Source organism: Bombina bombina, chromosome 2 (assembly GCF_027579735.1).
Source record: "Bombina bombina isolate aBomBom1 chromosome 2, aBomBom1.pri, whole genome shotgun sequence".
Lineage (NCBI taxonomy): Eukaryota > Metazoa > Chordata > Amphibia > Anura > Bombinatoridae > Bombina > Bombina bombina.
In genome coordinates, this window is record NC_069500.1 from 1053292121 (window position 1) to 1053318077 (window position 25957).

Below are 25957 nucleotides of genomic sequence, written 5' to 3' on the forward strand. Positions count from 1 at the left end.
CCCTAACATTTACAACCTCCCCTTAAGCCCACAAAATAAAAAAAACCTAACTAAAAAAAAAACAAATCTAACCATTGCCCTGAAAAGGGCATTTGTATGGGCATTGCCCTTAAAAGGGCATTCAGCTCTTTTACTGCCCTTAAAAGGACATTCAGCTCTTTTAAGATGCCCAATAGCCCTAATCTAAAAAAAAAACCCACCTCAAAAAAACCTTAATCTGACGTGGAGGTCCTCTTCATGCGATCGACCGCTGCAACACTGATCAATGGACCTCTGTCGACCTCTTGCATCACAAACACTATATTATACCTATTAACCCCTAATCTGCTGCCCACCCACATTGGGACTTTTAAATAAACCTATTAACCCCTAATCTGCTTCCCACCTGCATCGCCAACTCTATTTAATTATATTGACCCCCTAAACCGCCACTCCCCGACATCGCCGCCACTATAATAAAGTTATAGACCCTTATTCTGCCTCTCCCCGACTTCGCCGCCACTAAAGAAAGTTATTAACACCTAAACTTCTGGCCTCCCACATGTCTGCCACTAAATAATCCTATTGACCCCTAAACTGCCGGCCCCCACATCGCAAAACACTAAATTAAACTATTAACCCCTAAACCTAAACCCCCTTACTTTTAATTAAAATTACAATATAACTCTATTTAAATAAATAAAAACTTACCTGTGAAATAAATATAAACCTAAACTATAAATTAACCTAACATAACTAATCTAATAAAATAAAAAATACTACCAATTAAAAAATCTAAATTACGGGGGCGGAGCCTATAGCTGTTGCGCGAGGACATGTTTGTGTTGAGCTCCTGATTTCTACTGGGCAAATAAGGATTATTCCCTCCTGAAATTGCATTAATATCATAAAGATATCTGCCGAGGTGTCTTGTGAAACCCCAGAGAGGTTTGCGAGTGTTTTCATGAATGTGGACCTTTCTATGTTCCTCAGTTCACCAGTTTGGAGACTAGCCACGTGGCAGGGAGACCTTCACTGTGAGTTTGTTCCGTCAAGTCAGTAGAGCACGCTTTCCCCCTTACGATTGAAAGATCATTGGCAGCGAACAGTGCTGCACTATTAGCAATCTAACCAACCTATTCATGGTCAGGTTGGACCCTAAGTAATTCTCTGGCATCATCTAAAAACAAACTAGCTACTATACAACTAAACACTAATGTCTAGCCTGCAGCGAATTTTGAGAATGGAGGCCGTACACAGATGGGAAGAAACGATCACTCAGCTTATAGATAACCAATCTCTGCATTTTAAATCCGAACTGAGCAAACTACTTTCCCCAGCACCATTAGCAGAGAAACACCACTTTATCATAGTGGACAAACGTCACCGGAGACGGTGACAGAGACGTTATACCACGTGTTAATGATCCGATCAATGCAGAAATACACCATTGCTCTATCCAAGAGAGCTGTGTGGACCATCCAGAAAAGGAGTACCTGCCTAACTTGAAACATCAGAAGGAAGATCTAATGGCCTTATGAGCCTTTGCGGGGGATCCCAGGACCTCTGTAGTTCTACCGCAGCTCCCACTTCACAGTGAGAGGGCTAGGGAGACCCCGAATACTGTGAGTAGAGATAACATTCACGCAGCCGACTATAGGAATCAGAGTGGGGCACAAGTTGGAATTCCTAAACTATCATCCCCCAGCCCTAACGGCACAGTCAGCTGTATTTCCCCAACCTCGGCTATGGACATCATCAGAGAAGGACAACGAATGGGGAGCCCCGACCCTACAGAACTGTGTATTACCAAGGCCGATCCCAAGCAGCGACAGAATTTATATTCATTTGCCTCAATACAGGCGGGTGCAGTGGCCACTAGGCTGACTCCTTTACCGCTGCAATCGGAGTGTGGTAGTTACACCGAGATATCGGGCATGATCATCACGCCCAGGCCACAGCTTCAATGTGCTGCCAACACGGAACAGAAAGGAGAAAGTCTCATCTTGAAAAGTTGGATGGCCGTGGGGCAGATAAATCCTTTCCCAATCAGAGGTATGGACAGATCTGGAATAGGATAAAATAGCTCAGGTATCGGCTCATGGACAGCATTGGATTTGGCCGATATTATGATCAGTAACGCTATTTTTGTTGAGAGACTTTGTTGAGAACTATACCCCTAAAACCAAGGAGGAGATATATCTGTACTTAGTATCGTAATAGTTCTGTCAAATTTAGTTAAAACTATAGTTTCACGCTACTATAAGGCTGGGGCTATAAGTTATCACTATATAATTCATTGTAAAGTGTGGCAAGCATGACAGTCATCCCCTGATTCATGAAACGTCGAACACAGAGCCAGCCTAGTTCACTGTGTGCAGGTTTCTGCTGCCATTCATGCCCTAGACTTATTTCAATACCTAGTAACCCCCCCAGAAATAGGGAATGTCCCACAATAGATGTGAATAGTTTCCTGTCATATGTTTATCATTATACCACAAATGTTTTGGCTATCTAAGTTTATGTTTATGATGTATATTACTTTAAGATCGATGTGTATTGTTGCATGGAAATATGAGTTCCTTTACTTAATGTTGAGATTACACCCACAAAGAGTAGGTCAGGTACATGTGTTGGTCTCAATGTTCATGCCAGTATTATATACTTTTATATATGTGAGGCCAGCAATACCCCAAGGTTGCCCACACCTCTTGATATAAAATTATACCTAAGTGTTGTACAGAGCAAGCACTTTTATATCCCACATATCAAATTCCTTCTATTTATTTCCAGTACTGGTACTTCACTACCCACATTATATGCCATACATAGGTAAATGCTAGGGGCTAACATATAATTATTTTATACAAAGCTAGTTATTTAGAGATTTACACACTCCATAGAACCTACGTATATACGATTTAACTCTGCTATAATGTTTTGTTGACATGTCCTATATAGCCTGACCTTTACATACTACTGTTAACCCTGCAAGTTATGCTATTTTTACTCCCATTGATATTACCTAGGTTACTAAAATGTTGAGAATGTTGCATCACCATCATGGCCCATGAGTGGCCTTAGAGATGTATTAGTCCCCCTTCTTTATGTTACATGAAAATGCATGGGTCCAAGAGTGGCCCTTTGTTTATTAGGGGAATTATAAACTGTAAAAATTAGGTTTAATTTAGGTTAGATTTATATATTTTAACGACACTGTCCTGTTTCCTGGAATAGCGGACAATATTTTGCATAGCTTCTTAATTTCATGTATTTATCATATTTTTCCTATGATTGTCTGTAATATTTTTCTTGAAACCTCAATAAAAACATTAAAAAAAAAAAAATCTAAATTACAAATTTAAAAAAACCTAACACTAATTAAAATAATTCAAAATCTAAATTACAACTAAAAGAACAAACAAATCCTACGAAAATTTAAATCTAAGTTTACTGAAAATTAATTGACACTAAAATCACGAAAAATTATTTTTTCGTGAATTCCGATTGGCTGATAGGATTCTATCAGCCAATCGGAATTCAGGTAGGAAAAATCATATTGGCTGATTGGATCAGCCAATAGGATTGAACTTCAATCCTATTGGCTGATCCAATCAGCAAATAGGATTGAGCTTGCATTATATTGGCTGTTCCAATCAGCCAATAGAATGTGAGCTCAATTCTATTGGCTGATTGCATCAGCCAATAGGATTTTTCCTATCAGCCAATCGGAATTCAAAGGACGCCATCTTGGATGACGTCATTTAAAGGAACCTTCATTCGTCGGGAGTCGTCGGAAGAAGAGGATACTCTGCGTCGGCTGGCTTCAAGATGGACGCGCTCCGCTCCAGATGGATGAAGATAGAAGATGCCACCTGGATGAAGCCTTCTGCCCGTCTGGAGGTCCTCTTCTGCCCGGATCAGATGAAGACTTCTACCCCTCTGGAGGACCACTTGTGCCCAGCTGGGTGAAGACGGCTCAAGGTAGGGTGATCTTCAAGGGGTTAGTGTTAGGTTTTATTAAGGGGGGATTGGTTGGGTTTTAGAGTAGGGTTGGGTGTGTGGGTGGTGGGTTTTAATGTTGGGTGGGTATTGTATTTTTTTTTTACAGGTAAAAGAGCTGATTATTTTGGGGCAATGCCCCGCAAAAAGCCCTTTTAAGGGCTATTTGTAATTTAGTATAGGGTAGGGAATTTTTTTATTTTGGGAGGCTTTTTTATTTTATTAGGGGGATTAGATTAGGTGTAATTAGTTTAAAAAAATTGTAATTATTTTTCTATTTTCTGTAATTTAGTGTTTTGTGTTTTTTGTACTTTAGTTTATTTAATTTAATTGTAATTAATTGTAGTTAGTTTAGGTAATTAATTTAATGATAGTGTAGTGTTAGGTGTAATTGTAATTTAGGTTAGGATTTATTATACAGGTAAATTTGTACTTATTTTAACTAGGTAGTTATTAAATAGTTAATAACTATTTAATAACTATTCTACCTAGTTAAAATAAATGCAAAGTTGCCTGTAAAATAAAAATAAACTCTAAGATAGATACACATGTAACTATTAGTTATATTATAGCTATCTTATGGTTTATTTTATAGGTAAGTATTTAGTTTTAAATAGGATTAATTTATTTAATTGTAGTAATTTTATTTTGTTTTATTTAAATTATATTTAAGTTAGGGGGTGTTAGACTTAGGTTTAGACTTAGGTTTAGGGGTTAATAAATTTAATATAGTAGCGGCGACGATGGGGTGGCAGATTAGGGGTTAATAAATGTAGGTAGGTTGCAGCGACATTGAGGGACAGATTAGGGGTTAATAAATAGCATGTAGGTGTCGGCGATGTTGGGGCAGCAGATTAGGGGTTCATTGGGATAATGTAGGTGGCGGCGGTGTCCGAAGCGGCAGGTTAGGGGTTACAAATATAATGCAAGTGTCGACGATGTCGGGGGAGGCAGATTAGTGGCTAATAATTGTAAGATAACGGGTGTTTAGACTCGGGATTCATTTTAGGGTGTTAGGTGTAGACATAAATTTTATTTCCCCATAGGAATCAATGGGACTGCGTTAGAAGCTGAATGCTGATTTTTTGCAGGTGTTAGAAGGTTTTTTTTTTCAGCTGAATCTGCCCCATTGTTTCCTATGGGGAAATCGTGCACAAGCACGTTTTACCTGCTCATCGCTCACCAGCAACGCTGGTGTTGAGGTGAGATGTGGAGCTAAATTTTGCTCTACGCTCACCTTTAAGCAGATAACGCCGGGTTTAAAAAAACCTGTAATACCAGCGTTGTCTTAAGTGAGCTGTGAAAAAAAATGCTCGTTAGCAACGCACCCCTGTTACCACAAAACTCGTAATCTCGGTGAATAAGATTACAAAAAATAAACAAAATTGTCAAAAATAAAAACAATTACATCCAAATCTAATAGCCCTATAAAAATAAAAAAGCCCCCCCATAAAAAACACCCCCTAGCCTACAATAAACTACCAATAGCCCAATAGCCCTTAAAATGCCTTTTGGGGGGAATTCCTCTAATGAAGTCCCCCCAACAGTAAAACCCACCGCCCAACAAACCCCCAAAATAAAAAATCTAACTCTAAAAAAAACCTAAGCTACCCATTGCCCCTAAAGGAGCATTTGTATGAGCATTGCCCTTAAAAGGGCATTTAGCTTTTTTGCATTGACCTTACAAGGGCATTTAGCTCTTTAAACCAAGCCTACAGCCCTAATCTAAGAAAAAAACACCTAAAAAACGGAAAAAAACTAACACTAACCCCAGAAAATCTACTAACGGTTCCTGAAGTCCGGACATCCATCTCCATCCAGGCGGGTGAGGTCTTCATCCAGGCGGTGAGGTCTTCATTCATCCCAGGGGCGTCTTCTATCTTCATTCCAGCGGCACAGTGCTGAGCCATCCTGGAAGCCAAAGACATCCTACGTGGAGCATCTTCATGCGGTCACCGCCGTACACTGAAGTTGAATGCAAGCTAGCCGTTTCAAAATGGCGTACCTTGGTTTCCTATTGGCTGATTTGATTCTTCAAATAAGCCAATAGGATGAGAGCTTCTGAAATCCTATTGGCTATTCAAAACAGCCAATAGGATGAGACCTACTGAAATCCTATTGGCTGTTCAAATCGGGAGCAGCAGATTAGGAGTTAATAGCTTTATTTAGGTGGGGGCGATATCGGTGATGTCGGGGGCGGCAGATTAGGGGTGTTTAGATTGGGGTTTATTTTAGGGTGTTAGGTTTAAATGTAACTTTTTTTTCCCCATAGACATCAATGGGGTTGTATTACGGCGATCGCCATTCCGCCCATTCTCCCCATTGATGTCTTTGGTAGAAAGCGTGCACGAACACGTCAAAGCAGCTCTTGCATTTTGAGTGGTATGGAGCTTAAGGAGGCTTTTCAGAAACTCGTAATGGCAGTGCTTTGGAAGGTGAAATAATGCAACTTTTGTTGCGTTCATTTCGCACTCTGATTAAAGCAAAACTCGTGATCTAGGTGATAGTGAATACCTATACTTGTGCAGTGAAGAAAAGTGAAAGAGGTACTTACATAGGCTCCTGTTCATGACAAAGAGACCTCCCAGGTGAATTCAGAGCGGCATCGGATACTACGGTGTGCGGTGATGACGTCATCGCCAAGTGACCACAACAACCACTGTGACCATAGCAATGGTCATGCTCACAGAGCTGTGACAGTTTTTATTGATTGCAATTATTGGTTAAAGCCATGGCATATTCTATCAAATAGAAAAACTTATTTAAATTCTTACACATATTAAGATTGAAACAAACTTATATCATATACAAAGCTTGCTTAAAAAGAATTATCGATTTCACAAATGTTATCCGAGTATTACAAAAAATATTTTGTACAGAAGTTGTCTTAAATGAATAGCAGATGAAAATACAAAGCATCAATAGTTCATATACATATAAACATGAGTGATATAGTATCTATAGCAACAAATAATGTTGTCTGTTTCTGCATAGAAACCTGATGATTGACAGGTCCGTGGACCAATAGCAGTCTTAACAGACATTTTTGCCACAAAGAAAATAGTATTTTGTATATTAAGGCATCACAGTTAAATGACAAAATATCACCAGTTCACACACATATAAATATGTGCAGCCTACAACAAACATATGGGGCCTCATTACAAATGCGGCGACACCCCTTTTTGCGTGGTTTTGGTATCCTATATACAGCGCCGCAAATAAATGTGGCACGTATATTTCATCCGTCGCCCGCAATTTTTACTCTCATAGGCTAACATGGGACCGTGTCGCAAATCGGTATCCAATATTCAGCGCAAGGACTTACGTGGCGAAAATGGAGAAATCTTACTCCATTTTTACCGCGCCATAAAAGGCAGCCGTAGCAGGCCTTGCGCTGAGTATGGGAGCACCGTAACTCCTGAAAATGCCTGCAAAAATAAACTAACACCTAACGCATGCGCAATGTCTATCTACCTGTTAACTGCAACCCCCACCGCAATAACTCAGAAACGGCTAGATTACGAATTTTGCGTTATGAGTGAAAAAGCCTCATAACGCTGCTTTTTCACTACCGCTGGTATTACGAGTCTTGTAGGTATAGCTGTACCTTTTGGCTGTCACGCAATGTAACTACCGCACTTTTTAAAAAGTCCTTTTTCAATGGGACTTCTACAGCGCTGGTATTACGAGTTTGCCTGTCCAGCAAAAAACTACAAGGGCCTTGATCCGATATGTAGCGTTGCCTGCAAAAGCCGGCAATGCCAAATTTTGCGTTGGTTTGGTATCACATATACGGCGTAACATAGAAGTTATGCTTGTATATTTCTGCCTTCGGCCGTAGTTTTTTGGCCCATAGACAGGTATACCAAACCAGCGCAGTTTGGTATCCAATATAGAGCGTAAGCACTTACGTGGCAAAAATTGAGAAATCTTACTCCATTTTCACCTCGCCACAAATTGCAGGCGTAGTAAGCCTTATGCTGTGTATTGGAGCCCCGTAACTCCCTAAACTACCTGAAAAATAAAACCTAACACCTAACGCATGCGCAATGTCTATCTACCTGTCAACCGCGATCCCCCGCCGCAATCCCTAATAAAGTATTTAACCACTAAACCGCCACTCCTGGACCCCGCCGCCACCTACATTAACTACCCCCTAATGTGAGCCCCTTACTCCGCCGCCACCTACATTACCTACCCCCTAATGTGAGCCCCTTACACCGCCGCCACCTACATTACCTACCCCCTAATGTGAGCCCCTTACACTGCCACCACCTATATTAACTACCCCCTAATGTGAGCCCCTTACTCCGGCAATGCAGGAGGGCCTCGTCTTAGGGTTTAATAGGTATTTTATGGGTGTTAGTGTACTTTGTAACACTTTAGTTATGAGTTTTATGCTAGAGCTTTGTAACATAAAACCCATAACTACTGACTTTCAGTTTATGGTATGGATCTTGGGCGTGATCTGATATACGGCACAGGTTTTTGCGCAAGCGTGGAAACCTGCACCGCCCGTAGTTTCAGCTCGCAACTTGAGCTATCACATATATGGCACCGTCAGATGCTCAAGTGCCGTAAGTCTGACAAACCAGCGATGTCCAGAAATCTGCGTAAGTACAAATTTCTGGAGTCACCAGTGACTTACTGCCGCCGTATAAAAAAAACCTGACTAAGTTATTAAATCACCCGTACTGTCTAACACGCCTCCCAAACATAGCCCGACACGTATACCCCTCTATCCTCAATCCCCCTTCTCACTCCTAACAATAAATGTATTAACCCCTAAACCGCCGCTCCCGGACCCCGCCGCCAGCTACATTATCTATATTACCCCCTAATGTGAGCCCCCTACACCGCCGCTACCTATTTTAACTATATTACCCCCTAATGTGAGCCCCCTACCCCGCCGCTACCTATTTTAACTATATTACCCCCTAATGTGAGCCCCCTACCCCGCTGCTACCTATTTTAACTATATTAACCCCTAATCTGACTCCCTTACACCGCCGCCACCTATATTAAAATTATTAACCCCCTATCTGACCCCCTTACACCGCCACCACCTATATTAAATTTATTAACCCCTAATCTAATCCCCCTATACTGCCGCCACCTATATTAAATTAATTACCCCCTAATCTAATCCCCCTATACTGCCACTACCTATATTAAATTAATTAACATCTGATCGGAACAGCCAATAGAATGCGAGCTCAATTGGATTGAACTTGAATCTGATTGGCTGATTGAATCAGCCAATCAGATTTTCTTACCTTAATTCCAATTGGCTGATAGAATCCTATCAGCCAATCGGAATTTGAGGGACGCCATCTTGGATGATGTCATTTAAAGGAAACTTAATTTGTCGTTCAGTCGTCGGGCCAGCTGGATGTTCCGCGTCGGAGGTCGGAAGAAGCTGGAAGAAAGAAGATTGAAGATGCCGCTTGGAGGAAGACTTCGCCCCGATGGAGGACCTCTTCTTTGCCGCTTGGATGAAGACATCGCCTTCCCTTGATAGTATTTTGGAAAAGCTAAACCTAGGTAGCCTCAAACTGATTTCTAAACCGTTAAAAACCGCCTCCTAGCTCAGAGCATTTTGAAACTTTTTCACAGTTAGACAGTACAAGTTCATGTGTGCCATATAGATAACATTGGGCTCACTCCCGTGCAGTTATTTAGGAGTCTGCACTGGTTGGCTAAACAGCATGCCTGTCAAAAGCACTGAGATAAGGGGGCAGTTTGCAGAGGCTTAGATACAAGGTAATCACAGAGGTAAAAAATATATTAATATAAACATGTTGGTTATGCAAAACTGGGGATTGGGTAATAAAGGGATTATCTATCTTTTTAAATAATAAAAATTCTGGTGTAGACTGTCCCTTTAACAGCCTCATGAGGTATTTTTTATCACAGAGGGGAAATCTGTTGTATGATATGGAGTCTATGGAGACCTAATGATTGGTGGGTTTGTGAATCAATAACGGACTCATCGGGTATTTCTACCAAATAGGGAATAGTACTTAGTATATATAAATGTTATAGTTAAATAATCCTTTAAAAAGTCAAAAAAGTGTATTACTTTAACTTATATTCAACCAAAAATAATTCCAATCTGGTGAAATAAGTATAAGAGAGGGGATTGTTATTAAACATTTTTTCTCTTTTTGATTGATATATATTTAGACCAATCTCAATCAATTTTCTATACCAATCATGTGATATCTGAAATAATACCTATACAGCTCACTAAAATATCCATATATGAAGCTCACTATAGATATTAATGGAACCAATATATCAATGTTGACCAAATAAACTATATATAGTATTGTATCTAGTCACCACAAACGTTTCATTTAATTTCAGCGTAAAAACCGTAACGCAGCCATTACGAGTCTTGTCGGTATAGCTATACTGCATTTTAGCCTGTAACGCAACGTCAATCCCGCACTCAAAAAAATACGTGTTTGCATGGAGTTTCCATAGCGTCGGTATTACAAGTTGTGTGGTGAGGCTAAAATGCCAGCCTATACTGACACAATCCATTCCACTATCTGAGACCAGTAGTTATGAGTTTTGCGCAACAAAACTGTTACACAAAACTCGTAACTAAAATGTTACAAAGTACACTAAAGCCCATAAACTACCTATTAACCCCTATTCCGCTGCCCACCCGCATCGCAGACACTATAATAAAGTTATTAACCCCTAATCTGCTGCTCCTGACATCACCGCCATTAATAAAAGTTATTAACCCCTAAACCTCTGGCCTTCCACATCACCTACACTAAATAAACCTATTAACCTCTATACCACCAACCCCCCACATCGCAAAAAACTAAATTAAACTATTAACCCCTAAACCTAACAACCCCCTAACTTTAAATTAAAATTACAATATCCCTATCTTAAAATAAATAAAAACTTACCTGTGAAATTAAAAAACCTAAGTTTAAACTAACTATTAACCTAACAACTATTATACTAAAATAAAAAAACTACTAATTAAATAAACTAAATTACACATTAAAAAAACCTAACACTACTAAAAAAAATTTAATCTAAAATTACAAAAAATTAAAATACTAAATTACAAAAAATAACAAACACTAAATTACAAAAAATAACAAATGAAATTATCCAAAATAAAAACAATTACACAGAATCTAATAGTCCTATAAAAATAAAAAGCCCCCCCAAAATGAAAAAAAAATCCCTAGCCTACAATAAACTAACTATAGCCCTTAAAAGGGCCTTTTGTAAGGCATTGCCCTAAAGAAATCAGCTCTTTTACCTGAAAAAAAATACAACACTCCTTAACAATAAACCCACACGCAACCAACCCCCAAAATAGAAAACTTGACTCTAACAAAAACATAAGCTACCCATTGCCCTGAAAGGGCATTTGTATGGGAATGGCCCTTAAAAAGGAATTTAGCTCTTTTGCATTGCCCTAAAACGGGAATTTAGCTTTTTTTTTTTAAAAAAGCCCAAACCCTAATATAAAAAAAAACCTACCCAAAAAAAGTTAAAAAAAAAGTAACACTATCCCCCTCAATTCACTTACAGTTTCTGAAGTCCGGACATCCAGGCAGTGAGAAAACTTCATCCAGGCGGCGAGGACTTCATCCATCCAGGCGGCGTCTTCTATCTTCATCCTGGCAGCTTCTTCTATCATATCCTGGCGGCGCGGAGTAGGTCCATTCTTGAAGACATCTGGCGCGGAGCATCCTCTTCATACGGTCACTGACGTATACTTAATCTTCAATGCAAGGGAGCCTTTTCTAAATGACATCACTTGCATTCCTATTGGCTGATTTCACTTTTGAAATTCAAATCAGCCAATAGGATGAAAGCTACTGTAATCCTATTGGCTGTTCAAATCAGCCAATAGGATGAGAGCTACTGAAATTCTATTGGCTGAATTGAATAGCCAATAGAATTTCAGTAGCTCTCATCCTATTGGCTGATTGGAATGCCAATAGGATTTCAGTAGCTCTCATCCTATTGGCTGATTTGAATTTCAATAATCAAAGCAGCCAATAGGAATGCAAGGGATGCCATTTTGAAAAGTCTCCCTTCCATTGAAGATTCAGTGTACAGTGGCGACCGTATGAAGGGGATGCTCCCCGCCGGATGTCTTGTAGGATGGACCCGCTAAGCGCCGCCAGAATAAAGATAGAAGACGCCGCCGGGATGAAGATAGAATATGCCGCCTGGATGAAGATAGAAATGCCCCCCTCTGGATGAAGATAGAAGATGCCCCCGTCTGGATGGATGAAGACCTCGCCGCCTGGATGTTGGGACTTTAGAAACTGTAAGTGGATCGTCGTGGTTTAACGTTTTAACTTTTTTTGGGTGTTTTTTTTTTTAGATTAGGGTTTGGGCTTTTTTAAAAGATCTAAATGCCCTTTTCAGGGCAATGCAAAAGAGCAAAATGCCCTTTTAAGGGCAATGCCCATACAAACGCCCTTTTCAGGGCAATGGGTAGCTTAGGTTTTTGCTAGAGTTTTTTTATTTTGGGGGGTAGGTTGGGTGGGGAGTTTCACTGTTGGGGGTCTTTGTATTTTTTTACAGGTAAAAGAGCTGATTTCTTTAGGTCAATGGCTTACCAAAGGCCTTTTTATATTGATAGTTGTAGGCTAGTTGTTTTTTTTTTTTATTTGGGGGGGGGTATTAGATTAGGTGTAATTGTTTTTATTTTGGATAATTTTAGTTTTACATTTTTTTAGTAGTGTTAGTTTTTTTAATGTGTAATTTAGTTTTTTTAATTGATAGTTATTTTAATTTTAATATAATAGTTATGCTAGTTTAATTGTTAGTTTAAAATTAGTTTTTTTTATTTCATAGGTAAGTTTTTATTTATTTTAAGATAGGGATATTGTAATTTTAATATAAAGTTAGGGGGTTGTTAGGTTTAGGGGTTAATAGCTTAATTTAGATTTTTGTGATGTGAGAGGCTGGCGGTTTAGGGGTTAATAGGTTTATTTACTGGAGGTGATGTGGGAGGCCAGAGGTTTAGGGGTTAATAACTTTATTTAGTGGTGGCAGTGTGGGGGAGCGGTGGAATAGGGGTTAATAGCTTCATTATAGTGTCGGCGATGTTGTGGTGCGGGGAATAGGGGTTAATAACTTTATTATAGTGGCGGCAATGTCGGGGAGCGGTGTAATAGGGGTTAATAACTTTTATTTGTGGCGGCGATGTCAGGAGTGGCAGATTAGGGGTTAATAACTTTATTTAGGTGTCTGCGTTGTTGGGGGCAGCAGATTAGGGATGTTAAGACTTGGGTTTTATGTTAGGGTGTTAGGTTTAAATATAACTTTTTTTTCCCATAGACATCAATGGGGTTGTGTTGCGGTGATCACCATTCCACGCTTTAGGTGTTAGGTTTTTTTCTAACACCTTCTCCTCATTGATGTCTATGGGGAAAGCGTTCACGCGCACGTCAAAGCAGCCCTTGTATTTTGTGCGGTATGGAGCACATTGCCACCATATCACATGCACTAGGTGGCTTTTTAGAAACTTGTAATGGCAGTGCTATGGGGGGTGAAATAATGCAACTTTTGTTGTGTTTGTTTCACACCGTCTATAGCGCAAAATATGTAATCTAGGTGTTTGTGATTTAAATAGGTGAAATATTAGTGAGTCCAGCTGGCTCGGAGTCATGAATACCTCACTCAAAATTAGTAATAAAGTGACTGATTATATGTGTATAAGAAATTTGGATTATAAAGTGAAAAAACAGTGAATAAATTAAAAAATATAGTGAAACTTATAGTGAAACTTAGAAGCACTAACTTCTAAGAAATTATACCAAATCAAAATTGTCATTGAGTCCTTTGGGAAAAAGAGTTTCCAAACGTAAAATCCAAAAGGTCTCTCGTTGGTTCAGACTTTGGGGCCTATTTATCCAGCTCCGTATGGAGCTTGATGCCCCGTGTTTCTGGCGAGCCTTCAGGCTCTCCAGAAACACAAGTTATGAAGCAGCAGTCTGCTCCATAACCTGTTCGCCGGCTCTGAGGCTGCAGACAGACATTGCCGAAAATCAACCCGATCCAATACGATCGAGTTGATTGACACCCCCTGCTGGCGGCCGATTGGCTGCGAATCTGCAGGGAGCGGTATTGCACCAGCAGTTCACCAGAACTGCTGATGCAATGATAAATGCAGAGAGCGTATGTTGTTGGCATTTTTCGATGTGCGGCAGACATGATTCGCAATATCGGATCATGTCTGCTTGCACCTTCTTAAATAAGCCCTTTCTGTATATCACCCTTTTTCTATCTATTTTGATTCTCTCTATTCCCAGAATCATCAGATCTTCTCTTGCCTGGAGTGTACCTTATCAAAATGGTGAGATACAGAATGTTTTAAGTAACTAGTTTTTATATTATACAGATGTTGATAAATACATTTTTTCAAAGGGTAGGTATGCCCTACATAACTAAAGTTAACAAGTATGTTTTATTATGGGTATTATATGATGGGGTTGTGGCTGTATAAGAGCTAATAGTGTAACAGGTACTTTGCGATGGGGTTGTGGGGGTTTAAGGGTTAATAGCGTAGTAAGTACTTTGCATTGGTTTTCTTGCGGTTTTAGGGGTTAACATTGTAGCTGGAACTTTGCTATGTAGGGGTGTGGTGGTTTAGGGGTTAATAGTGTAGAGGTGTATTTTGTAATGGGAAGTAGCAGTTTATGGGTTAATAGTTAAGAGGGGTTCTTTACGATGGAGATTGTGTCAGTTTAGGGGTTAATAGAGTAGTTTAGTGCAACTCTTTCTTCCAAACAAACTCTTCAAGCAACTTTTCAGGTCACATAAAAAGTTTGAGCGTTAAATGCGATTGCAATTGTGATAACATTTACTTTCAACTTGTAATGCAAGCTCATATTGACTCTCAACGCCGCCCATAGAAAATATGGGGACCGTAAAGTACCTTGAGTTTGCCTATTTTTTTTTTTTTGGTAATTTAAACACTGCACCACTTGTAATATGGATTCTAGGGTATAAAACACTGCAATCTTGGGATTGCATATATGCTCCTCTCGCTAACGATAACTCTTCACTCATAATCTAGCTCTTAGTATTTCTAACTAGAGAGAAACTGTCATATACACCCATGGAACGCCCATGCATAGCACATTTTATAAAAAAAATCAACATCTATACTTATGACTACAAATTTCTTTTTGTTTTTTGCTCATCCAGTGCATTTAAATTGCAATTTACGCTATGCATATTTAATACGATTTATTCCTGTGTAATTTACATACACATTTAATTTTTTTTTATAAAATACAATTTTAGGAGAACTATTTTGTTAAGATTTTTGATGCACCTTAACAATAAAATAAAATTCTCCAATGTATTTTTGTGTGAATGGTTCAATTATTCATTTTACAAATTTAATTGCAGCGACATACCCTGTTTTCAGGGGAAACGTGGCATTATATAAATCCACAATGGAAATAGAAGGGCTGGTGAAAATTTTTATAGAATCTCACCAGCCCAGAGAACTTTATAGAATCAGCCCCTGTTGGAGAAGAAGTTAACATGATTGCGATATCAGAAGTCCTGAAGTTAGTGTGCTCGGATTGTTGCACTAACTTTTTGCTTTCAACTTGTGTGCTAACCTGGCCACATTCTAATTTTACTTTGAGCACAGTTATTACAGTTAGCATTTGTAATAGTGCCCTAAATTTGTTTACTGGCTTGACCTGACTATCCAGGAATATGTAGTGGAAAAAATGACCCCCTTTACATTCTACTTGACATACACTATAGTTCAGGGAGTAGCAGCAGGGCAAAATAAAATATGCAGTAAGCTTGTAACCCTATAGGTAAATATCCATCTATATAATATAAAGGAAAAAGCCTGAAACATACCCTGAATAAATACTGATATTGGATAATGCCATCATTTGTATAAATTAAATAATTTACTAAGCTTCTCCTAGCAGTTGATCCACACTAAACCTCTTGTTCCCTGTATTTTTCTTGAGAATAACCCATCAATAAGATATAACTATGTTAGGAACGGTTGGTAATGAGAATGCTTAACGTGTTTTCCCCCTACCTTGTCCTTATTTCATTTATATCCCATTTCAAAAAATATCTTGGGTGAGATTACATATGCTGCGTAAGTTTCAGCGCAACAATGGAACCCATGTGGCCCGTAAGTTTACCTTGCATATCAGGTGAATCACATAAACCACGCTGGCAGATGTTATACTGCCATAAGTAGATCAAACTAGCGACGTTCAGAAATGTGCAGAAAACACATATCTGGTGTTGCCAGTGACTTATGACAGTATATGATCTGCCAGCACCTAAGTTTTAAAAAATAAAAGTTAAAATCCCACATAAAAATCTAACCCATGTAAAAATAATAAAACCGACATGTCAAAATCCCTATATCATCCATCCCCCTACATCGCAACTACTATTAAAAGTTATTAACCCCTAATCTGCCATCCCCCCACAGCAATAACTAATAAAATGTACTGACCTCTAAACCGCCATCCCCCCAAAACACAAAATACTATATTAACCTATTAATACCTAAACCGCCAACCCCCCACAATGCAAACTACCTAATAAAACTATTAACCCTTAATCTGCCAACCCCCACAAGGCAAAGTATTAATTTAATAACGAAGCCCACTAACCTAACACCCCCTAAGTTAACCCTAATTAAAATACACTTACATAAAATTAAAAAATACTAACTACCTTAAAAATTAACTAAAAATTACCCAAAAACCCCCATAAATTACTTAAAAAAAAACTAACATAACGCAAATTAAAAAATCCTAACATTACAGTAAAATAAAAATCCTAACATTACATTAAATAAACAGCCTAACCTTACATTATTATTATTATTATTATTATCGGTTATTTGTAGAGCACCAACAGATTTACATAGAAACATAGAATTTGACGGTAGATAAGAACCAAAAAGGCCAATCAAGTCTACGCATATTACATGTTACTTTTTCCTTAGCATAGCCTTATGCATGTCCCAGGCATTTTTGAATACCTTTACAGTCTTTGTGTTTATCACCTCAAATGGAAGTATATTCCATGAATCCACCACCCTTTCTGTAAAAAAAAGCTCCGCCAGCTCTAATGGGCAAATAACTAGTCGGATCAAAGGCAATATTTAGCTCCAATCCACATCCCTTCTACCAAAGATAACCCCAGGGGGTAGATCATATTGGGAACAGACTACAAATCTCGACCAAAAAGTCTGATATGACGAGCCACGGCTCACCCTCGGAACAGGCCGCGATTAAGAATACCGAGATACCTGGCAGAACACAGTTGCTCATGAGCACCGTAACACAGGACAAGGTCCCCAGGCACTGAGCGAAGCTCCGGTAAGGCCAGAACACTGGTGGCGGATAAAGATAGCAGCAGTGGTCTGTCCTGGCACCAAGGCCTACACAAGCAGACAACAGCTTGTGGTGCAGCTCCTACCATCCCAGAGCCTGAGACCTCAAAAACACACAATTTAAAAAACTTGCCAAGTAAGTGAAATTACATATCTAACTCTGTGGGGACATTTAATAAGCCATTGAAGGACACTTTGACCTGTCAATTAGCCCATATTTGGGGCTAATGCTTTACCTAACTAACAAAACAAGCACTCACCACACAAGTAAAATGACGCCATTCTCAATACACTACTTCTCAGACAAATAGCAGAACTTACCAAGGCAAAATTTATCACTATAGGATGGCTTCTAAAAATAAGAGCAAAGCTGATAAACTGTCCAGGGGCCCTACTGAGTCGGGAAGCTTAACTCTTTTTTTAAGGCCATGGAGCCGCAGATCAGCGGTGAAACAGAGTTACTCACAGCAGAAACAACAGACATCACAGATCAAATGGCTACCTCACAGCTGGGATACTATACACCTATAACTCGAGCTGTCCTCCAAACCTTGACTTCCAAAGTGGATCTTACTTTCTTTATGATGCAGGTCAGTAAAGTTATTAAAGATGGACTTGCTGAAGTCAAAAGGGATATCAGTGAGCTTGGTAACAGAGTTCTTTTATTAGAAGAGCAGGTTGAAGAAACACAGCAATCTTCAGTTAACATGACAATGGCTCTGCAACAGCAACACACAACTATTGAGCACCTACAAACACAAATGGAGGACTTAGATAACAGAGGACGCCACCAAAATCTGAGAATCCGTGCTGTTCCTGAAAAATTACCACAACAAATTAATTCATACCTCCAGAACTTATGTAAGTATCTGCTTGACAATAAGAAAGATGCCATCAGTCTGGATAGAGCTCACAAAGCCCTAAGGCCGAAGCCGCCATTGTCAGCTCATCCTAGGGACATAATCATTTGCTGTCACAAATTTTCGGGTAAGGAAAGAATCTTACAAGCAGCTAGGGAAAAAGCACCAATATACTTTGGGGAAGATACTCTTCAAATCTATGCTGACCTCAGCCCAATTATATTGGCAAAGCACAGAGAAGCACGCTATATGACTCTTCATCTACAAGATCTAGAGATCCCCTACCATTGGGGGTTCCTATTTGCCATAAAAGTGGTAAAAGAAGACAAAACCTATATGTACACAGGACCAGATGAATTGGATTGCTTTTGTAAACAGTTGAGATTGCCCTACCCTCTCTACTAACACCCAAGACAGACAACAGCATAAAAGGAATGCACCAAAGCCCCAACATGTAGAATGGACTACAATGGCAAAGAAGAGGAAAAGTGCTGCCATCACAACTCCTACAACTTAATCAAAATTCCTAGACCCAACTTGAAACCATGCCATCATTGGATCTTATAGATCCAGGAAGAAGACCACTAATTGGATGCTAGCCTATCGGACAGGCTTAATAATGAGAGTCCCCCTTTGATCAGACTTTACTATAACTCTTTACTGTTCTAATATTTTGTGCCCATCCAGAATGAACTGGCGTTGACATCTGCCTTAACCCCCCCCCTCCCTTCTCACCCCAATCTCATTTCTAAGTTGAGAAGTGACTTTATCACGGGAATCCTTTCTCCTTTTAAGTTCTACATATATACTCAACTTATTTTTGTTTTAAATTGTATGTTAACTTGTTTAAAATGATCACAGGTTCATTGTTATTTTGTACCTACTCATTCTAGATCACAAAAGAAGAGAATTTTAGGCTTCCTCCTTAGTACCTGTTATCACACGTGCACAGACAGCAGAACCCACAATCATGATGCACACAAACGTAAATAGTATTTCCCAAAACCCAAAAGGGCTTAACTCCCCTACCAAGCACTCAACTGCACTCAGAAACTTTGCCAGGTATAAAGATGCTATCATCTTTATCCCAGGATCCCACTTCCCATTGAAGGCAGAAATGAAATTCACCTCTAGGGACTTTCCATTAGGGTTCCACAATTCATACACATCTAAAAAACAGGGAGTAAGCATACTAATTCACAAACATTTACAATTTCAATTTTGAATAAGGCTATCGACACTGAAGGGAGAATATTGTTAATTACAGACCTCCTATTTAACCGACCGATTACTTTGGTTAACATGTATGAACTTCAAGGCAATAGACATAGGTTCTTCCAACGCTTACTTTCACTAGTAACTGAACATAGGAAAGGGACATTGATACTGGGAGGAGATCTAAATATTGCAACAGACCTAATTTTAAATTTAGATACATCATCAGGCTCCACTAAAGCCCAGTCTAGAGCTCCCAACAGTATTTTCACCTGCATTAATCATTTGGAATTGGTGGATGCTTGGAGGATTCAACACCCAACTCAAAAAAACGTTACTTTTTTCTCCCATCCATGTTTAATATACACACAGATCGACTACCTCTTTATAGATAGAAGACAATTATCACTAGTAAAAGACCTGGACATACACGCAACTGTGTGGTCAGATCACTCGGCTACCTCCATCCACTCGGACTGGTCAGACCAACCAGTAGTTTCCTTTGTATGGAGATTGGATGATTCCTTACTACAATACCCTGACACCGGGAAGCGTTACATAAATCCCTAGTTGAATACTTTCAAATCAATAGCACAACAGATATACAGCCTAGCAGTATTTGGGAAGCCCACAAAGATGTTATCAGAGGGGAACGCATTAAAGACAGCAGAAAACCTACAACTCTTCAATCATTACCCTAACAAATCAGCTAAACAAGCTTGAAGTGCAACATAAAAACTCCCCCAAGCACCTTGCTAACAAGTATCACCAAACTCAAACAAGAGATAAACTTAATATTAACAAAATAAGCACACAGGATGGCATTAAGGAAGCATATTTTTACAAAAGTAATAGAGCAGGACCATGGTTAGCTAAACAATTAAAATTGCAAAATCTTAAATCGCAAATCCATAAGTAAATCACCCCAGAAAACCAAACACTACAAGATAGCTTAGATATAGCAAGTAATTTTAGCTCATATTATTCCAAACTATACAACTTAAATTCGAATTCTGACTCGGAATACACAACCAACATGATTAAATACAGTGAAGAGGCTAACCTACCTAAACTTCAAGAGACCCAAAAAGAAACACTTGAATCGCCTAACATTAACGGATGTTCTCCACAATCACGTACCTTCACTCTGGGAAAAGTCTGGGGCATGATGGCTTCACTAATGCTTATTACAAAGGATTAAATAACATCTTAGCTCCCCATCTTAAGAACCTATTTGACACATTAGATAAGGGACAAAATCTTCCTCCTGAGATGCAACTAGCACATGTATTGGTCATATTAAAACCAGAAAAGACACCAACAGACCCAAAAAATTACAAACTCAGATCTAAAAATTTTAGGAAAAATGTTAGCAAAACAATTAAACAAGGTCCTACAGGAAATAATACACACAGACCAAATGGGGTTTGCCCCTCAAAGAGAGGCAATGGGCAATACAATTAGGGTGCGCTTATAAAAATAATAAAACAACAAAATGTGTTATGAAAAATAAAAAAATAAAACTAACAGTGCATATAATGAACAATAAGTGCTGAAAAAAAACAATCAATGCAAGTTGCAAAACAGTGCAATAAAAAACGTGCTATAAACACTAAATCATATACATAAATAGTGTCAAATAAGAGGTGTAAAATATAGATATTTCAGTTCAAAAGTAATAGAACAACGAAATATCTTATGGTATGTTTGTCCCAAATAGTAAAGTAATAAAGTCCGGTAAATAAAACCTAGATCGATAGTGTAAAAAAGATTTGGTGAATAATTCAATGCAAAGGAAAAAACAACAAATGTTCAGTGGAAAAACAACCGGATAAAGAGTTCTGAATGAGAGTGTTCAAAAAAAATGGTGCAGTCACCAAACAAATTAAAAAAGTGAAGGCAGCTCCTCTTCGAGACCGGTGGTGAGTCGTGTGATCTAAGAGATGGAGACAGAAAGAAGAGAGCGCCTAATGGTATGATATCGTACTGGTAAGTGAAAACAAAGGGGGAACAGCAACGATGGAAGAGAGTTGGCAGGCTTACCTTTTACAGCAGTCAGTACGCTGGGGGATAGACCCTGCCTATTATCCGCCAAAAGCGAGAAACCGGCTGTTCCTGGTAGCTGCAATAGGGGAAATCCCTCTGCACACAGCGTGTGCGGATCGATTCAGCGTGTATGGAACAGGTAATCTGCTTCACAGGTGATTCCAGAGGGCTGCACACTGACGTAGCACAGTGCCTGCAAAGACGATCCATGAGGACTCAATAAGACCAGTGTTAAAAAAAATATGGCAGTTGTCTGGGCGTAGTAACTGTATATGATTACAGCAGAATCAGATGTATTGATAGAAGTAGAATTTATTTAGAGCAATACAACGCGTTTCTCGGCCGTTATGCTCTTTGGCCATTTCATCAGGTAATATAACAGGTTGAGCCCTCATGTGGGCTTTAAAAACACACTAATGGAACATGATTGGGCAGGGAATCCGCCAATGAAAACTAACAATACATCTGATACAAAGTATAAGAATAAAAACAAGGCACGTAACTGCCACAATATAAGACTTGACATCAAAGGATTTACACAGTTCTAGTAAAAAGCAGGAGAGACGTACCATAAATAAAACATTATAACAGCTAAAAAGTCTTACAGTATAAAATCAATAACAGTCGACAATATGAAGAAAAGTGTGGCGGCAACTTGTCACAATTAATATAAGATGATACTAAAAAATAGCAACTGGACATTATATATTAATAATAAATAAATAATAAGCACTCAAAATAGCTCTAATCTAATGTAAAATCTATATTTTACACCTCTTATTTGACACTATTTATGTATATGATTTATAGCACTTTTTTTATTGCACTGTTTTGCAACTTGCATTGATTGTTTTTTTTCAGCACTTATTGTTCATTATATGCACTGTTAGTTTTAGTTTTTTATTTTTCATAACACATTTTGTTTTATTATTTTTATAAGCGCACCCTATTGTATGCTTATTTGCATACTCTTTTTAAATGCTCTTATTTTATTGTTCATCACCTCTCTTCGAGGGACAAACCCCATTTGGTCTGTGTGTATTATTTCCTGTAGGACCTTGTTTAATTGTTTTGCTAACATTTTTCCTAAAATTTTTAGATCTGAGTTTGTAATTTTTTGGGTCTTTTGGTGTCTTTTCTGGTTTTAATATGACCAATACATGTGCTAGTTGCATCTCAGGAGGAATATTTTGTCCCTTATCTAATGTGTCAAATAGGTTCTTAAGATGGGAAGCTAAGATGTTATTTAATCCTTTGTAATAAGCATTAGTGAAGCCATCATGCCCCGGACTTTTCCCAGAGTGAAGGTACGTGATTGTGGAGAACCTCCGTTAATGTTATAGGCGATTCAAGTGTTTCTTTTTGGGTCTCTTGAAGTTTAGGTAGGTTAGCCTCTTCACTGTATTTAATCCTGTTGGTTGTGTGTTCCGAGTCAGAATTCAAATTTAAAGGGCCATTAAACCCAAAAAATGTATTTCACGATTCAGATAGAGAATACAATTTTAAACAACATTCCAATTTACTTCTATTATCTAATTTGGTGCAATCTTTAGATATCCTTTGTTAAAGAAATAGCAATGCATATTGGTGAGTGAATCACATGAGGCATCTATGTGCAGCCACCAATCAGAAGCTACTGAGCCTATCTAGATATGCTATGAAGGGGGTAAAATCACTAATACTGGTATATGTTGGTAGGAGAAATTTGGAATGATAATTCTAAAGACCTAAATGATAAGCAGGGGGATGTGCATGAGAAATAAATGACTAAAGCTTAGGGGTGAGAAAGAGAATAGCACCAAATGGAGGAGCCGCTGAACATAAAAAAGGTACATAAAATATATGACTCATGAAATAAAAATGTGTAAGCCAATGACCTTAGGGAATGGTATAAATAATAACGTAAGGAGATCCAGGCATATAAGGGAAATCTTGAGAAAGGCAACATAAAATAACCTACAACTAAACTGATAACGTAAAACAAAATAGTTTGATAAAACTATAAAACTAGAAAAACGAAAAGATGAAAAAACAGGAGGAGCTTCCTAGCAGTGTGTGTTAAAGGGACACTGAACCCAAATTTTTTTCATTTGTAATTTAGAAAGAGCATGCAATTTTAAGCAACTTTCTAATTTACTCCTAGTATCAATTTTTCTTCGTTCTCTTGCTATCATTATTTGAAAAAGAAGGCATCTAAGCTTTTTTTTGGTTTCAGTACTCTGGATAGCACTTTTTTTATTGGTGGATGAATTTATCCACCAATCAGCAAGGACAACCCAGGTTGTTCACCAAAAATGGGCCGGCAGCTAAACTTACATTCTTGCATTTCAAATAAAGATACCAAGAGAATGAAGAAAATTTGATAATAGGAGTCAATTAGAAAGTTGCTTAAAATGTCATGCTCAATCTGAATAACGAAAGAAAAATTTTGGGTACAGTGTCCCTTTAACATGAAAAACCAGACATAGTTTCATAATAATATGCGGGACATAAAGTGACATGGCGTATAAAGTGATAAAACATCTTTAGAAAAAAAGGGGAGGTGTCTAACACCTAAAATTAATCTCAATAAATAGGATAGAGTATCCAGAGGGATAAAATGAAGTTAAAAAATCATCTTTGCAGGCACTGTGCTACGTCAGTGTGCAGCCCTCTGGAATCACCTGTGAAGCAGATTACCTGTTCCATACACGCTGAATCGATCCGCACACGCTGTGTGCAGAGGGATTTCCCCTATTGCAGCTACCAGGAACAGCCAGTTTCTCGCTTTTGGCGGATAATAGGCAGGATCTATCCCCCAGCGTACTGACTGCTGTAAAAGGTCAGCCTGCCCGTATGCACTAATTGCTAGTGCCAACTCTCTTGTCAATACAATAAGAGCACTGACTCTGATGTCATATGCCAAACATAACAAAATACTGGCGGTCTTCTTGGCAACTGATGCTGAGAAGGTGTTTGACCGCTTGAATTGGATTTCTTTGCGAGAAATGTTGACTTTCATAGGCTTAGGCCCCAAAATGCTTAAACGTATATTTAGTCTATATTCACAACCTACAGCTAAGGTCAAGGCAAACAGCATGCTTTCACAAACATTTGGAATAAACAACGGTATAAGACAAGGATGCCTGCTATCTCCTTTATTATTCATCCTCACAATGGAAATCCTTGCAGCTCATGTGAGATCAAATCACAACATACATGGCATAGAGATAGGTTCCCACAGCTTTAAAATTGCGTTATACGCTGACGATGTGCTCTTTACCATTAGTAATCCACATCACTCCATAAAAAGAAATACTGACGGAATTAAATACTTTTGGCCAGTAATTTAACATCTTAGTAAACCCAAATAAGTCGGAAATTCTGAATATCTCCCTACCGCCTAACACATTTCACTCGTGCTGGGTACCCAAGACCCTCAGAACTCCACAATGCTAATTATTAGAAATACATAGCCACATATTTAAATCATGGGGCACGATATTGTCACAGAAGTGGTATATATCAGGAGAATGATCCCCCCTCTTTCCTATTCCAGTCAATGCCGAACTCACAGGTGGACTAGAAAAAAACTACCAAAGATCAACAGAATGGGGATATACAACTCCCTTAAGCAATTTCATAAAAGAAGGTACACTTCTAGACAGAGATAAGATTGAAGATGTAGAAAATGGTAATTACTCCACATGGCTTAAACACCTACAACGTTCTCGGTATGTATCTCAGGGGTTTATTGGATATAACTAAGGGGACATAGAAACAGGTGTCTAACCCACAGTATAGTGTTATTAAACATATATCTCAGATGCAGGAGTGTATGGCAGCCATTATGCCTATAGTTAGAGATAATATGGAAAAGGACAAACAAGATCAAAAGAAAACATGGCAGGGACCCTATGAGGTAATGGAAAGGACAGGTGAAATTAATTAATGAGTACAGCAACCAGGTAGATTTGAGAAGGAACAAACATATCATCTGAATTTATTGAAGCCTTGGAAAGAAAGGGAGGTCATTTTTTTTACAGAAGCAACAGCTTGTTCTGTTGAAAATAAAAGTAAACCTGAAGTGAATATTTATGAAACTTTGCCTGCATATCAGAAACAAGAGGTAAAATAGTTCCTCTGAATAAATAAAGAGGTATTTTCCACAATCACAGGTAGAACTAAAGTAATAAACAGGACATTATCACAGCACCAGTGAAAAGGTTTAAGATTAAGATTAAGCCGTACAGAATACCTGAATATAGAAGTTGAGAATGTGTGTTAGATTTGGATATTATTGAAGAATCACAAAGTGACTAGAGTAGTCCAATTGTTCTGGTACCAAAACTTGATGGCACAATTTGATTTTGTGATGATTATCATACACTGAATTTTATTTCAAAATTTGATGTGTATCCTATGTCAAGAATTGATGAGTTGCTAGAGAGACTCGGGAATGCCTGACACCTAA